This window comes from Patella vulgata, chromosome 4 (genome assembly GCF_932274485.2).
Source record: "Patella vulgata chromosome 4, xgPatVulg1.2, whole genome shotgun sequence".
Taxonomy (NCBI): Eukaryota; Metazoa; Mollusca; class Gastropoda; family Patellidae; genus Patella; species Patella vulgata.
In genome coordinates this window covers 13,990,014-13,998,276 of record NC_065882.2, presented here as the reverse complement: position 1 = coordinate 13,998,276, position 8,263 = coordinate 13,990,014, and positions in this window count along the sequence as shown.

Genomic DNA, 8,263 nt, shown 5'->3' with positions numbered 1-8,263 from the left:
TACTGTATATATGCTTGCTCGATTCTCCTTTATTGTATGGTGACTTATTGTATGTATAGGATATTAACCTACCCGAGGTTGAAATGGTTCTCTACCATATCAATCCGAGGGAGAGTAGGTTTATATCCGACATATACAACGCCATTTCACCCTTAAATTTAATGGGCTCTTCCATTAAAAGGCAACAACGATTGGATAATTGCTCGATAGTTTCCGCCAAATAGCGAAAATTACCGAAGTAATTACGTGCAATTACGTGCATGTTTTTGTTTATACGTCACCATTTTGGACTATTTAATTGAAAGCAAAAACAAAATGGATAGTAATACGAAGTCAGACGAATAATCAATCCTTTTTAGCCAACATATTGACGATGGAATAGATGTGAATGCATATATCGACGAGGATCTATCCAAAGCCTGCAGAAAATTTGGACCAAAAGGCATTATTTTCCAAGAATTCTAACAGTGAACCATGATTGAAGGTTTTCGGTATGTTCAGAGAAGGATTTGACCGACTGTTTTAAGTGGACTGTACCCAAAAATACTTTACAAAGGAACTCTTGGGCGATAAATACTTTCAAGTCGTGTAGTGTTTGGAGAAATAATCGCAATGTGGACGAAAAGAAAATTCTGAAAGATGTCTTAGACATGGATAACCGATCTAAATACATGTATGTCGATAAGTATGCCGTCTATTTCGGTCCTGAATGTTAGAAACTGTACCATAACAAATTTTAATTGTCAAAAGAATAAAAATTTATTTCTGTGTTTTTTGTATTATTTCGATTATCTACGTCATCAGCGGTTGATATGAGCCGAATATATTGACCTGAGATGACGTCATTAGCGGTTGATATAAAATATCAACCTGTCATGACGTCATCAGCGGTTGATATGAACGAATGTATCAACCTATGATGATGTCATGACAGGTTGTTATGAGATATAACTGCTATGGACATCAAAGTAAAAACTACCGCCAGTTGTATATGCAAGGTTGATTTCCGCTCATGTCATAATATTCCGGTTCGATGGATTTCGAGAAATGTTTCTGGAGAAATTTCATTGAAGAAATGTTTTGCAAGATTTTTATTTGGAGATTTGTAGTTAGAAATTTGTTGTTCCAGATTTGTTTTTCGTTGTATTTCTCTGGTGAAATGTAAATGTAGGCTAATTTTTGATTTTCTAAAATAAATTTTATCTTTATATTGAAATACAATTAAAATACATTTTACAAATCTGATATGACAAATGTCTGATTTGTAAAACAAATATTGATTTTAAGATACAAATGTTAATTTTAGTATACAAATGTCGAAATACAACAACAAATGAAGAAATGAGAATTAAGGACTATGAATTAAGAAATAAGGACTAAGAACACTGAATAAAGAGCTGTTTGGTCTTCCATACCCAAGTACCTACGCACTATCTATTTACAAACCCTATTATATTGTTGTGTCGAAGTTGGTTGCCCCGACATATAGGATGTGGATAGATATGTCATAGATTTCCGCGAAAAAAAGTCTATAGGAGATAAAATATTTAACTTGCATACGCTTTTAAAGATTAGATTTTATGTGTAGACGGATAAAGTGAAAGATTAAAATTTAAAGAACAATTTGGGTGATAAAACCTTTTTTGCCTTCTAGCCGTCAAAATAAGTGCCTGAAATTCCATGATTTTTGGTCTAGAGCCATTCCGGATTGTGTGTCAGTTTTCGGTCATCGATCATTAATTGTATCATCAATTTTTCGAAAATCCAAATTTCTTTAAATTGACTAATAAATAAAACATTTAAAATCACTGTAACTTAGAAACAGTGTAAACTCAGTGTAATTTAAATAAAATGTGTCTAGAGCCACGACGTGTGTTTCGGGCATAATGTTTCATCATTGTCATGTGATACGAGATATTGCTCTCGGAAACATCCTGGTTTCTTTTTGCAATTTGTTTGGGGTAAGACGTTATCACTCCCCGCTTATGTTTTAATTAATAATATTAATTTGTATAATATATACTCTTCAAAAAAAAAGTAAGGGGTATTCAGAAACAATGCAAAACTGCGGAAATGCACTGCTGTTTTTATTAGAGGTAACCAGTGTATGTTAATAATGAGTAATTGCTCCACCAATCCGCAGACATTCAGCAATTCGTTGTGGCATGTTCCTAATCAACCATCCAATCACGATTTGGGGCAATCTGACCCACTCCTCTTGCAGTGCCACGGCCAATTCTTGCAGTGTTGTCCGTTGACGTCGACGAACACGCCTCCCGATCAAATTAAACGTAACACACTAAAGCAAAGATACGTTAAACAGTAAATCTTATGAAAGAACCGATAGGAAAGCAAACATGGATAGGATAAACCAGCAAGCGGCAGTTTTCATCAAACCTTCCTTGAAGTGTCAAATTTGACAATGAACCCCTCCCTCGTGTATGGCACTATTGCGTGTCGCACATGCAGCCCAGTGGTTCTGTTGGGGCGATAAGTTCTTCATCTGTGAACATACGCTCAAAGCATGTCAAGTGTCCATGACTATTTATCATATCACAACCTGCATAGGTATTTGCATTTCAATATCCCCTACTCTTTTTTTTGAAGAGTATAAAAACCGGATACATTTAGCAGATACAAATACATGTTATTCCACAGGTAGGCATACATTGGAGGGGCCCAGTGAAGGGTGTGCCACTCTTGGGACACGTACTCTGTGTCCGGACGGCCACATCTTCTGTGTCACACTGTCGTGTGTCTACAATAATATATTCTACAACATCGACACAGCTATTGTTCTTTACGTATTTAAACGTTAACCACGATTAAAACCTATGATGTCTACCCTGGCTATTTCGCCCAACCGTCTCCCGGGAAAACGCGCTGGTCTGATTTATATAAAAAGGTTAGGAGTGTCAACTATCAGGGCAAGAGCTGTACTATAGCACGCCGTTACGTCAACCTAATTTTATGAAATTGGGCTAATTTGTACTGTACCAAAGGTGCGGAGACCTCTGACCTGATGTCTGATCGTTAACGTAATAGGATATCATTTTTAACGAACCATGACACAACAGTAGCCCTCTTCCAGAAATAACTGGTAGCAGGAACCGTGATTCAGTCTAAGAAAGGTGAAGGAATCCTGCAAGCGTAGCCTGCGTAGTGTCACAAGGGGACGTAGTTAGGGGTTTGTCCGACTCCTTTGGGTATTTGCGCCCGTTTTCTAATGACAAGAATCATGTTGTTCTGATGCTCAGCCAATATCAAACATATATCGTGTCAGAGATTTGTTACAAATCGCCTCGAACATGTTCCACACAACTCAACATTTATCAGCTTTTTGTTCAATCTATAAAAGCCTACATTTCTACAAAATGTTTTGTTTAATCATGTGAAACAAGAAAATAACTATGAACAAATCTGAATAGACTAAATGGGACAATAGAAGAAGTTGACAAATACGTAAGACTATATGAAATAAGATATTTTTATGATATGATTCAACGGAAAGGTTCTATATATGCAACATAGATAAATAATATCTCCATTCAAGTTAAACCAACCGTAGGTATGCATTTTAGGTCTTACGTCGAGCTGAATAAAGTATATGACTTTATTATTGTCATTAAAACATCTATGGGTGGTTAACAATGTGTACATAGAATCCAGATATTTAAAGCGCGTTAACAATATTTTCATTTAAGAGACACTATGTCATTTTCAGTTGATGTAGGCCTACACTGGCTGTTAGGGGCTCAGGGTTAGTATAATTCATAAGATTTCTTATGCGATCTGTTTCTAAAATATAAAAATTTATTTGATTAAAGATAAAGTCTTTAGCAACTCCTAAAAAAGTTCTTTGAATTAAGTCATTTTTCTCTCTCAAACACATTAATTTCTGAGTTGATATATTTTTTAAATTTTTGAACACAATTAATATCAATACGGTATTTTAAAGTTTCCAACAACTTTAGAGTAATTATATCAAAAGATGTCCGGTCAATAGCGATCCAGTCGTTTCCATTTCTGACCAAAACTTCGTCAACTCCGAACGAATCTTGAGTCGGCACTAAGTCTACATTATTGGCACCCGTACCGTTGTTTCTACTGTCAGTTGGAGTATCAACATGTGCGAGTCAGTGTCTCGAATTTCTCTATGAATGAGGCACATTCTCTGGGAAAATCTTTGCTGTTGGTTTTAACAGTATAAGTGAATTTTTCGTCAGGACAACAGTGCACGTGCAAACAACCATTTTGTTGTGCAGAGCAGACGAAATTTATCAATTTATGCCGTCTGCTTTACAGTTACATAAGATGAGATTATCCAGTAAATCAAAGGAAAAACGTGACTGGTTAATAGAGTGTTATGAAATTAGATGGCGCTACAAACGCCCTAGTATTTTAGTTCTATGGATCTATATTGCATATTGTATTACTGTTGTCAGACAGAAAGAGAGAGAAATGGTGTTTAATAACGTCCACTCGACACAAACTAGGTCATTTCGGGACTAACATATTGTTTAATTTTATTTCAATAATTCGCTTGCGCGTAGGGGTCTTTAGCGGTGGGAGGAAACCGGAGGACCCGGAGAAAACCCACGAAATTGGACAGGCGACCCAACTCCTTGTCACGTACAACCGGGGATTCGAAACCACGCCAGTTGACTCAATGACAGGCCTTATGATACAGCACGCACGTGCTAACCATTCGACCATCCAGCCCCCCCCCCCCCCCCCCTGTTGTCAGACAGTGGGAACACACGGCAGACCCATCAGTACCGATACAGTGCCCCGAGGTCTCACCAGAGAGAACATCCATTGCCGTAGACCGTACCGTGGACCGATCCACACCCTTCGCCATTACGTGAACGTCTACAGTTTGCCCAATAACACCTGAACTGGCGACACAGGCATTGGAGAACTGTTCTGTTCACAGATGAGAGTCAGTTTTGCGTATCAACTGCAGATGGTAGGAACAAAATATGGCGTCGACGTGGCCAACGTTATTCTGACCAATGTGTCATGGAACGAGACTCATGGGGATGTCAAAGCATAATGATTTGGGGTTGAATCGGCCTGAACCAGAGAGTGGGTCCTGGGGTGTTCCAAAATATTGGTCCAGGGAGAGGAGGCGACATCACAGCAGTGCGCTACATCGATCAAGCTCTCAGACCCACGTCATACCCTATTTCGCACGTCATCAAAACAACGTTTTCCAGCACGACAACGCCCGTGCCCACACCGCCGAGTTATTCGGGACTTTCTACAGCAGAACGATGTCAACGTTATACACTGGCCAGCCCTTAGTCCGGACTTAAACCCAATCGAACATCTTTGGGATAAAATTCAGAGGAGACTTAATAACGTCGTACCGAGACCAAACACAGCCAATGGATTGCGCCAGGTTTTTCTGAGAGTGTGGTTCCAGGCGCCAATGGCTTTCATCAATCGTTTGGTTCACTCCATGTACAGACTCTGCGCTGCTGTTATTGACACTCGCGGTGGACACACCAGATACTGATGTATAGACTGTGTACAGACTCTAAACCTTCTCTTGGTGTCTTGGAATTTGTGATAAATTAATCACGAATGTGTCAACATAATGTTCACAAAAATTGCTTTGATCCATTTAGTAAGTCGTTTTCTTGAATGATTTGATTAAAATGCCTCGCTGATTTTGAAATCATACCGACTTTTTGTCCCCCGCCTTTCGAAGAAAGCAGGGGACTATTAAAATGGGTTCGTCTGTCTGTCCGTCACACTTTTTGGGACACAATAACTCTCCTTCTAATTGACCTAGAGTGTTCAAACTTGGTGTAGGTGTTTATTAGGCCAATGCCTTGATGGAGTTCGAAGATGAGCATTTTCGGCTTAGGGTAAGCAGAGATAAGCAATTTGATTGGTTGATGCTTTGGGACACGATAACTTTAGTTCTAATTAAGTGAGAGAGATGAAACTTGGTGTATAGTTTCATTACATCAATACCTTGACTAAGTTCGATTATGAGCATTTTCTGCTCAGGGTAAGCAGAGCGATAAGCAATTTGATTGGCTGAGAGTTTGGAACACAATAAGCCTCCTTCTAATTGAGCTAGAATGTTTAAACTTGGTGTAGGTGTTTATTAGGCCAATGCCTTGATGGAGTGTGAAGATAAGCATTTTCTGTTTAGGGTAAGCAAAGATAAGCAATTTGATTGATTGATGCTTTGGGACACGATAACTTTAGTTCCAATTAAGTGAGAGTGATGAAACTTGGTGTATAGTTTCATTACATCAATACCTTGACTAAGTTCGATGATGAGCATTTTCTGCTCCGGGTAAGCAGGGCGATAAGCAATTTGATTCGCCGAGACTTTGGAACACAATAACCCTCCTTCTAATTGAGCTAGAATGTTCAAACTTGGTGTAGGTGTTTATTAGGTCAATGCCTTGATGGAGTGTGAAGATAAGCATTTTCTGCTTAGGGTAAGCAGAAATAAGCAATTTGATTGGTTGATGCTTTGGGACACGATAACTTTAGTTTCAATTAAGTGAGAGTGATGAAACTTGGTGTATAGTTTCATTACATCAATATCTTGACTAAGTTCGATGATGAGCATTTTCTGCTCAGGGTGAGCAGAGCGATAAGCAATGTGATTGGCCGAGACTTTGGAACACAATAACTCTCCTTCTAATTAAGCTTGAATGTTCAAACTTGGTGTAGGGGTTTATGAGGTCAATGCCTTGATGGAGTGCGAAGATCAGCATTTTCTGCTTAGGGTAAGCAGAGATAAGCAATTTGATTTTTTGATGCTTTGGAACACTATAACTTTAGTTCTAATTAAGTGAGAGTGATGAAACTTGGTGTATAGTTTCATTACATCAATACCTTGACTAAGTTCGATGATGAGAATTTTCTGCTTCGGCTAACGAGCAATAAGCATTTTGATTGGTCAAGACTTTGGAACATAACAACTCTTCTTCTAATTGAGGTAGAATGTTTAAACTTGATGTAGATGGTAGTCTTGACTGAGTTCAATGATTAACATATCGAGCTAAAGCTAAGCAGAGATAAGCAATTTCCTGCTTTGGAACAAGATAACTTTGATTATATCTGATAGAGAGTAATGAAACTTAGTGTATAGTTGATAATCAGTTTGATTGCTTGATACTTTGGAAAAAAAAATAGATGTGCGATTAATTAATATGTGTCATCTATTTATTTGGGGATTTCGGCGGGGGACATCAGCCTCACTGTTGGCTTGTTTTGTTTGTTTTTTTGTTTTTTTTGCTGTTTAGTATACTTTCATGCAGTGTAGTCAATTTCTTTAATACTTTTCTTTAGGGTTTTCTACTCAATTTCTTTAACATAGAAACTCTCAATTCTGTGCAAAATATTGTTTCCGTTTAAATATGTGTGGTCGTAAATACGCATTCTCGAATGGCAGAATATTAAAATGATCAAATGATATGTTTTAAATAACCAAGTCCTATTCTGATCTTACACAACCTTTGTAGCGCTTGCCTACTATTATTCATTGCTCCCCCCACCCCAACACCAACTTTTATCGCAAGAAGTTCGTCTGCATCTCCTCTAGATTATAAGGTAGCCGTTTGCGTGATTCTAATAAGCTTTCACATATAATTCGTCAGTTTTAATTTTCATACACAGAAATATACCTGGGTTTTCTTCTTTATCCCATTACTGCTCTCAGACAAAGTACCCATTTCTTTTCTCGTGCCCTCTCCTTATTATGTTTAAAATCTGATGACGCCATTTGTAATGTTATATCTTAAACCATATTATTTGAATTAAAAAGATACTTATGAATATAGTATTTATTTATTAGTTGAATACTCAGAATAGCTAATAATAGATTTGTGATCTATATATTGTATAGACAAATCCCTCTGTGTGTGTTGGTGTGTATATATATATTGCATACATTATTAATATCTGAAGAAGCCCATAGAAGGCAGACAGCTAGCTTATATGATTTAATGTATGTCATAATGAAGTAGAGTGGAGAATTTTTTACCTGGACGTATTTTTTTTTATCTATTTATGCATTTATCTACCGCAAACAAAGTAGTTGTAGCGCGGATCTTCGATGTAAATGTTGCGACCATATTACACCAAATAACAAATACAATTTTCATAAGTTTACGTTTAGTGTCAACGACAATATGAATTGTGACACAAAAAATCTCATATATGTCTTGACTTGCAATGCTTGTCTAAATTTCTACATAGGGGAGACGTCCACGCATCTACGGGATAGAGT